This window comes from Aptenodytes forsteri, unplaced genomic scaffold (genome assembly GCF_000699145.1).
Source record: "Aptenodytes forsteri isolate BGI_AS27 unplaced genomic scaffold, ASM69914v1 Scaffold72, whole genome shotgun sequence".
NCBI classification, from domain to species: domain Eukaryota; kingdom Metazoa; phylum Chordata; class Aves; order Sphenisciformes; family Spheniscidae; genus Aptenodytes; species Aptenodytes forsteri.
The window spans coordinates 329196-339006 of record NW_008796193.1 but is presented as its reverse complement, the minus strand read 5'-3'; positions in this window follow the sequence as shown (position 1 = coordinate 339006).

Sequence of the window (9811 nt, the reverse complement as noted above, 5' to 3'; positions counted from 1 at the left end):
CATCCCCAAAAGGACTCTCAGCCATGTGTGATGGGGAGGCCACATGAAGAAAGACTGAGTGGGCTCTTCAGCAGGTATCAGTGACCAGACTTCCCTCAACTTCATTGCTGATTTCTAACAGTGGAAGATCTGGCCTTGAGGAGGGGGGGGACGGGGCAGGGGAAAAAAGAGAAGACAGCACTGCTTCTGCAATTGCAGCTTAAAATAATCCCCCATTGTGGCTTTCTGAGGGGAAAAACAGCCACTTGAAATGTTGCTGTGAGTGACAGATAAGAGGAGGGTACACAGTGGAGATAATTCTATCAGCAGATGGGAATGGAGCTTGCTACCCCACCCCGTAATGATAGTATCTGATCTGAATGGATTTGTCATTGTCAGAGCTTCTGGTTTCAAGCTGAAGTGGGTATTTCCAAGTAAAAGCTCTGTGTTATAAAACAGACTGAGCAATCAACTGCATACTCTGAGGGGAAAACAGAAAGAGGAGTTCTTCCTGCATTCTTCAGTCAGTCCCTTATCAAAGTCAAAAAAAGCTTCGGCTTTCCCCCTCCAAGCTGCCTGTCACCTCTCAGGTATTTTTACAGGGCTGTCAGACTGCTCCGCAACTTGTGATGAAAATAAATGAAAAGTAAAATTATTGGATAGACTTGACTCTAAACCTAATAACAGCATGCATAAAAGTGTGGCTGTGTGGTTTTCACATGCTGAACAGCAGTGCCCCAAGATGCCCGCTGCAGCCATTTCAAGACATGCACTTATTATGCAGGATTTGAACTGGAATCAAGGCTATCTCTGTTTTCCACTTAGTGAAATCCAAATCACAGACTGGTTTGAAAGGAAGAATCCCCACAGATCTGTGGGCAACAGGGTCTGCTGAGCCCCAGACCACCGGTTACTTTGGGGTGTGCTTCTCCTAGGAGCTGGAAGCCTTCATTATAAAAAAGTCAAACTCAAATGAGGTTTTGCTCATGGCAGACTTCCACTGAATGCCGTCCTGCTCCATATAGGATCTTCCTGTGCTCCCAGCCCTGCAGCTGACACTGCTGGGAGCTTTGCCTGACAAATGTTGGAATATTTGGCTCAGTAAGGTCGATCTCACCTATCACGCAGGCTCCAGCAAAGCCTGGGGCTGCAGCCCAAAGGGCTTGCTTCATCGCAGGCAAGCCGAGCTTGTATATCCAAGCATAGTTCTCTGTAGCACATCTGCTGACTTGGATGAGACAGTTAACAATACAAAAGCAGAGCAAGAGGCCAGTTAATTAATAACTCCTGCTCCTTAGCTGGCAGGTGCCAAAGCAGCTCCATGGCTGCCTGCTTTGCCACAGGGAGCAACTCCAGGCTCAGGATGCTATTGCTGCCAACGAGGCCATGCTCCGCTTTCCAAGAGGGCTCACATGGGCAAAGAGGGAGCCTTCTCGGTGGCACACAAATCACTTGTTCCCCAGCACGAGCAGGGCAACAGCAGCGCAGGGGAACAGCTTTTGTGACACCCTTGTCCCTGCCCTCATTAAAAACTGGAGGTGTCAGGAAGGAGGTGATGCCCTCTCCCTCCGGCTCTAGAGCGACAGGGAGGTCCCTTGCCACCTCACCCCGGGCTTCCAGCTGTCTTTGGGCTGCAGTTTACAGGACAGTGTGGTGAGCAGCTGCCCTGTCCTAAGGAAAGCTCCTGGAAACTGTGATCTGGCAAGTACAGCAGTTGTCCCAGCTTTGGAGAGGACCTAGGTGAGAGAGAGCCCGAAGTGCTCCAGTAAGGACTGTCCCCAAGCAACTGCGGGAAGCATAAAACCAGCCACGTGTTCCCACTGCCGCCATCCGTGCTACCCTGTCACTCCAACCGTGCAGCCCTGCGTACACTGATTTTTTTCCTTGCTTTTGTCATAAGACTAAAAGCAACCCCTCCTTGCTCAGCCCAAGCTGGACGTCCCGCCTGCCTAGCCCTGCTTTACAATAAACTTCTCCTCCATCTTGTCCTACAAGTCCCAACTTCCTCTTTGGAGGAATTTGCTCCAAAAAAGTGAAAACGTAATTCAGCACTCTTCCCCCTCAGAGAAATATGCCTCGCTTCTAACAAGAAACCGTGCGGTTTCGTACCTCATACCTCGACATCCCCCCTGCCACGCCCTCCCGCTGCTGGCGCCTCAGCATCGCTGGTGGGCTCCCCCCAGCACCACTGACCGCTCACCTGCACGGCCTCGTGCTCCCCTCCCGGGAGCAGCCGAATGCCACCCCCCCTCCACTGCGAGGAAATGCTGATGCTGTGTGGGTGCCCTCGTTTCGTGCAGTCTCCAGAGGCACACAGCTGGCGCTCGCAGAGCCGCCCCCAGCTCCTGACACAGGGGTTCAGGCCCTGTATCCTGGGGAGATTTTCCCAGAGTGCCAAGGAGAAAACCGTCCTCTCCTGGCAGGCAGCCACTCACAGCAAAAACCTGCCCCACGGGAGGGCCCAGAGGACAGGCCAACCCCGCTGGGCAAACCTCCAGGAGCAGGTAGACCTGCTCTGGCAGCAGACGTGCTGCTGAGGCTCGGGACATTCAAAGGCCAGATCCAGACTCCAGGTCTGGCCTCGGCTGGCCGTATGGGACAGAAAAGCAAGGTGCCAACCGCAGTCCTGGCTGCCCCGCGGCTGGGGGCGCGGAGCCCGTCGTATGCACAAGGTGCCATTCCAACAGCCAGCAAACACTTCAGCGAGGAGGTTGTGGGTTTCGGCAATGGCTGCAGGAACCGCTTGCGAGGACAGGAACCAGAAATGGTGCATTGGCTCGCCCAAAAAGTGGGTGCCTCATGGCTCACCCAAAAGCACCTGGGAAGGGCCCGATAAACCCCCCACTACCTGGAGGCCGCTGACCGCATGCCCTCCCGCAGCCCCCGTACTCACCTGAGTGCTGCGGCTCCCGCCTCAGCACGCCGGACTCTGCCCCCATGGCTGCTCGCGCCCCCAACACCTGAGGGGAAGGAAGAGGGGTGCATGGTAAACCTTTGTCCACCGTCCTGAAGCCATCAGGACAGCAAGAAAAGGAGCTGAAGAGCACGCTTGTGCCCAGCTGGGACACCGTCTCTCCCTGGTAAAACCCTCCTCCATCCCACAACTTCCCCTGCTCTTTCTGTGCTGCCTCATATATGACTAATATAGATCAAAATCTCCCTACTGCCAGCAAGTCATCTGCAGTGTGTGTGTGCGTGCGAGCCGGGGAGAGCACGTGCACGTGCACGTGCATCCTGGTACCAAGTAGGGCTATGTACACATCACTATCGCTACTAATTGTAATTCATCCTCATCAATGAATCACAGTCCCCAGGGCAGTGCTGCCTGGCTGGGACTGGCAATGTTCACATCCCCTAACCTACCCTTACCAAAATACACCCGGCCCAACACCACCGCTTTTCCCCCGAAGGGAAATACCGAAAAACTCTTCTGGCTCAGGCAGATGCACTCCCAACGCCGAGGGGAGGCAGTCCAAACCTGAGCTGGCTTCAGTCCCCCCGAAGCTCAAGGTGTAACACGGCATGGGAGGACAGCTTTCTGTGTTGCCAGGAACGCAGACACCCCGCGGGTTTCGATGTCCCGATCCCTGTGGTTCTCTGGGACCTCCCGGAGGAGAAACAGGAGGTCACCCCCAAGGGACCAATCCTCCCCTGTCCCCAGCCACCCCTTCTGCCAGGCAGGACGGGGAGCTGGCACCTACCGTGCTGAGCCAGCCTGGCTGGAGGCAGGCAGGGCTGGTGGTGTGGGGCCGGCATGGCACTGGGCCGGCACCAGGGGCCACGCAGGAGGAGCGCGGTGGGGGCACAGCCCAGGCACACAGCTCGTTTTTGAAGGGACCGCTCCTCCTTCGAGAGGAAGCTGCGAATGGGGAAGATAAGGCTGAGGTTAGATAACAGGAAATGTCTGGATGTGAGTGACAACACGTCCAGGTTGTGAAAGCAGCTCTCCCCATCCTGCTGCCGGGGCGCAAAGCTCATGAGCGGAGCGAGAGGCAGCTGGGGGAGGGCAAGCACCTTGCGCCTTCACCCCGTGCAACCATGTCACCTCAGCAAGCCTGGGCTGCACGGAACTGGCGGCCACTCTCCTCGTGCCCAAGCTGAAGGTGGCGCAGGGCAGGTCACCGGGGAAGCTGTGCAAGTAGCCGCACCGGCTGTCCCAAGTCCGGCCACTTCACGGCCACCCGGCCCGCAGCAGTCAGGCCCCACACCCCTGGCTGTGGAGGACCAGAGGAGCCATGGGGAGGGCCGGGGAGGGCCGTAGTGGAGGGCCATAGAGGCAGAGACTGCCAGAAAGGCTTTGGCTAGGGAGACAGGCTCATGCCCATGCTCTGCCCAGAGGGATCTCTTACCCCTCCAGCTGCGTAAGGAGCAGGGAACCAGGGCTCTGCTCGCAGGGGAGAGCTGACTCTCCAGCCATTGCAGGTGGTTTTGCTCCAAAAGGTTCCCTGCAGGGCTCATCTCCCTTTTGAAAGCATGGAGGCAGGCTGCAATGCCTCTGTTCCTCTGTTCCCTGGCACTTGCGTGGGCAGACAGGCTTCACTTTCCCAGTCGCAGCGCCCGACGGAAGAGCTGGTGCTGGTCCTCCGCTCCTGCTGCTGCCAGTCCCTCCACACACCTGCCAGCGTCAGCCAAGGTCCCTGTCTCTGGAGCAGCTAGACATCCACAGCGCCTGTGCAGAAAAGTAAACACCAGTGTTTTGTTTAGAGTTATAACCAAAGCAAGTTCCACTGTTTCTCACCTCCTGTCCTCTCCTGGACTGCCTGCAATACGAGGTGCTCTAAGGTACGCACCCTGTCATCTCTTAGTGCTATTTTCATCTAACCTGGCTGGAAGCAAGACTAGTCAACGCAGCTCTGGAAACAGAGGCCAATGAGCTGTCTGTGCTCAAGCTAGCAGCACAACTAGTGATGCAAAAGCCAAACCGATTCAAGCAAAACCATTAATTTTAGAGAGACTTTCGTAGTCTCTCTAGGCCCGTATGGTGTATAGCATATTTTGTAAGGCCAGGACTCATTAAAAATATGTCACTCTGAGTCTGCATTATCCCAAGCATGTTTGCCATCAGCTAGCCATGCCAGTGTGATGGAGACTTTGGGATCCTTCTTGTAGGGTCGGTTTCTCGCTCCCAGCACTTGGCTGCTGCCCTTCCTTTCCAGTTTTTGCCCCTCAGGTTTTCCTTTCCTAGCCTTCCCACTGCTGTCCAGCTCTGCAGCCAAACCGCATGGAGATCCTCTAGTGCTTGCTGCCAGGGCCTGCATTAATCCAGCAGCTTTCAGTTACGTTATCAGCATGGGGTGCAACCACATATTTTACTACATTCCTGCAGCTCTGTCCAAACCCCTGATCTGGAAAACACTTACTTATGCCTCCAAGTAACTATGCGCACTGAGCTCCCTGGGAGTGCTCACAAGCTACTCCTGAGCCTCCATGCAGACACTAGTGAGGCCAACCTTCCTGCTAAAAGTAAAACCTGGCCCTTGTGCCCAAGGGATAGTTAGATAATGAGGAATACAGTTACTGTCCAGTTCCTCTTTCATCTGCCTGTGTTTTAAAATATACAGTAAGAGAGGAATGGAAAGGTCTGGGTGGTTTGGTTTTGTTTTTACTTTGGTTTGTTCGTGTAGTTTGCATAGTTTTTTCCTAGGCTTTCTTTTTCACTCTCTCTTTCTCCTGCTTGTACCCAAAAGGCTTTGAAATGGGTGAACTTCCAGGTCAAGGTCTATGGAAAGAAAAAAGGGCAGATGCTTTATTTCCATTCATTGTGGGGATGCAGCACAAAGAAAGTGCTGAAAAACAAAATGTTTGGTCATTCTCACTGGAACTTAAGTCAGTGCTGAATTTAAAATAATCGTGAGTGACTGAGAACACCCAAAGCAAATACCACTACATTTTGTAATTTCTTAAAGCCCAGACCTAAATTCAAATCCAAAATTCTCAGTCCACATCCATCTCTAGCAGAGATCTTCCCAATTATCTTCTCAAACAGAAACAGTTAACTATGCATCTCCCTTCATTTTCTGCTATGTAAACAGTAGATTTGAACTAATTACTCCTTTTTGCTAGCTTCTACACCAAGTTTGCAACATGATTGATAAAATACTGTGGCTTATTTCTGATCTTGCTCATATGTCATTTACATCTATGGGACTCCCTGCACTTTACTGGGACTAGTGCTGATGTACAGCAGTGTGGATCAGAATTGATTCAGGCAAAGAAACAAACAAACTCAGGACTACGTATACATATGCAAAATGTATAGACTATTCAAATGCTTTCATTAGGAGAACAAGAGCAGTGTTGACATACTCCTCCACAAACTAAATTGCCCTGAAGGAACTGCAGCACTCAGAGCAAGATTGGCTTCATCTTCATGGCAAACATCCCCATACTGCTCTAAAGTTAACTGTCAAAATGTGCTGCATTTGTTATTCAGGAGGTCACAGCAGTTAATCAAAATAATCTTTTTTGGCCCCTGCATCTCAAAAATGAATTGTGAAAAGCATCAAACTTGGATGCCCAAACATAGGGTATTAAATCTGCAGATAGGCTGGGTAGGTAAAAACAGCCCTCTGAAAAAGGATGTGGATCCCTGGCCTCCAAACTGCAGACTCCTGCAGATCAGGTGCTTTGGATCTCAGGAGTTTAGGAGACTCTTTACAAGTCTGGTGATTTTGTCCTGCTCATTTTTGTGGCATCTGGCCACACCTGGTAGCAAGCCTTGCGAATCTGGGATCTGAGTCATGTGGAAAAGTGCTCTTTGGGTATTTCATGCTCCCCTTGGGTGGTCACACAAATTATTATTGACTTTACATGTCCAGGGCAAGAAACAGACTAATTAAAAAAAAAACAAACAAACAAACCTGAATCAGTGTGAAAAGAAGCAAGACCCTTGCACACTCAACAAAAAGGCCTAAGGGCATGTCTGCAAACCCCCCATTAGAAGCTGAGATTCTTCACTGTCAACCTGCATTGAATCCCTTGCCTGCATCCCATGGCACTATCCAAACCAGCTAGCTTAAAGCTTATTTATGTATGCCAGCATGAGCTTCAGTCAATGAAGACTTTCTAGCCAACATGCCACCGCAAACCTGAGACTCATTAACTGGGACAGCGGGAGATCAAGTGTCTCCCTCCAGCCAGGACACCCTGCTTTGCACTGCACCTAATTGCTGCACAGTCCTATAGGCCAATATTGATGTCCGAGGTGGATGTTTCACAGCGAAGCTGATTTCCTCTATAGTTTGCAAATATCACCACACTACCCCCACTCTGTGCAATAGCCTTGAAATTGCGCTCAACATTTCCTAATCAAGCTAGTTTTTTCAGTATGTTTGCAGCATGCAGCTCTGTGGCTTGCTCTGGGAAGAGGAAGAAAGGAGGTAGAGAAGCTGGGGGGGTGCCCAGCTTCTGGGTGGCAGAAGACTGCCAACAACTATTATCTCAGAGGTTTCTGCATACTGTTCCCCAAACCACAAAATTTTCTTGGAAAACAACTTGAAAAAAACTGGCTAAAATGAGTCACACAGTCCATTTGATTAGCATGCAGCAAGTTCTCTCACATTGTACTTTCAAGTTCTTGTACTTTTCACCTGCCATGGAGTAAGGCACGAAGGATTAGCAGGTTTGTACTGGACACAGACAAATTGGGACTCATTCTACATCAGTGGTGCTCTGCACTGATTAATCCGTACTGCCTTAGCCAAGGCCAGGTGAATGCAGAGTTTGGTCCATTGGTCAGCATACCTTCACAGGATGCCAGGAGATTTTTCCTTGGGACAGTTCATTGCACAAATATCTTCAAAGCCAACATACTCCTCTTGATAAAGGAATTAAAGCTCTATGTTACCAAGTCAGGCCTGATTCTAGTCATCAGTGACTGTCTTTCATTTCAGTTTGTTCAGTCAACCCAGTTCTGCCATCCAGCAGCATCAAGAATTGAGGCCATCGGTTTTGAAGCTACCATATGAAGAGATGCAAATACAAATTATTCATATATCAAACTCAAATATACCAAACCACTCTCCCTCAGGTTCTTCTCCCAGATGAATACTACTATTTACTCCTGCATTGGCTAACTGTTTTAAGTATCATTTTCAAATTATTCTCCTCCATCCTTGGGTCTTGGAGAGCTTTCAGATTAAACCTGAAAGAGCCAGTTGCTACCAGACTTTCTTCTGAGCTGTCTCTGTGAACAGCAGTTGCTGACTTGCCCTGAAGCACGGTGTCAGTGCGCCAGGCTCTAAAGAAGCCATCAGCAAATCCCCCAGCAGTCAGCTCTAAACACCGCCCTTCGCAATTCGTCCAGATGTTGCTGAATTCTGACACTTCTCAGCATTACAAGTGCTGTTCGGGTGAAGCTGAGGTGTCCAGTGTGAGCCTAGCATGAATGCGCACAGAGGAAAAACAGTACAAAGAGGGTCTTTCACATGAGTGACCATAGCGGAGAGAGGGGAGGAGGAAACGGGAGACCAGGAGCAGTCCTGAGCCTTGCATCTGGAAACACTCATGGTGCTGGATTCTCCAGGGAGCAAGATGGGGTGAGTGTTGTCACGGTTCCTTCCCTCCAGAAGATGGTTGATGAAGCTGCAGCTTAGCTCTAGGCACTAAAAAAACCGTACAATGATGCAGGAAAAAATGACAACTATTCCTTGAATGCTGAGCTGTGCACGATGGAGGAACTCACTGGGGAGATCCTCCCACAACCCTGGCCTTTAACCCCTGCAGCTGGGCACTGGGGAGGAATCTCTTCAGTCAGCAAGCTAGGTCAGAGACATTGCATCCTCACCACCAGTCTGCCTGTGGGCACAAGACTTCATCACTAGTTTGCCTGCTTGCTAGTTCCTTCAGCAAAATGCATGCTCGGCTGAACCCTGCCTCACTGGCTAACCCGGGCTTTGAGTCGCATGAACACCTTTTTTCCATTTCCATTCTTTACCTCATTCAGAAAAGAAAAAACAAATCAACACACCACGTGGACTTTCCAGTTTTGCTGTAAGTGATATCTCCCTCCCTTCCTGCCCCCTTTTCAGGCGGGCGCACAGCAGTGAGAGTCAGAGGCTGGACTCCAGCAAACGGAGGATGTTTCTGTTCGTGGTTGATTATGCATTTGTCACTTTTATTTTAGACCTTTGGTTAAGAAAAAAAGAGAGCGAGAGAAAAACAAAGACACAAACCAGGAGGTTCAAACCTGTTTTTCAGATGGACAGTGACAGATAAGAAATCCCCACTAACTGTCACAGCCATTGAATGACCCAAAACACATCCTGTACAGCATACACTATTAATAATAATAGTACACAATGAACAATAGTAGTGTTAATACTGTAATTCTAAAGAAGCAGAAAAATAGCACCAGCCAGAGGACAAGTGAGTTCAGGTAGCCTGTGTTCATTTTTATTCCATCTTAATTAGAACATCTAGATTTTTATATGAATGGAGGAAAAAGAGACTTCCTTTGTTTTACCCAAGTCTGCCATCCCTGTTCAGTCAAGACCAGTTCTCTGTTCACAGGTGCTGAGTAAGAATCACAACCTTGCCTAGAGGTTTTGCCTCAAAATAAGCTCATATTGCAGCCATCTATCTCCTTAATTCCATCACATCATTGAAAAATAAAACCATATTTTCCCATATTTACTCCCTCAAAGGACTATCTTTTCTCTTGCAGTAATCTTGTTATGTGGCTAGGCAAAGAGTAAAGCCTTACTCTGGGTGTGAAAGATTGATAGACTTTATCTTGTAAAGAAATTAGGAGCTATGGAGCTGCACTTTATTCACTGCTGATGTCAATACAGTTACTCCATACACATTATCCCTGAGAACAGAATCAAGCCCT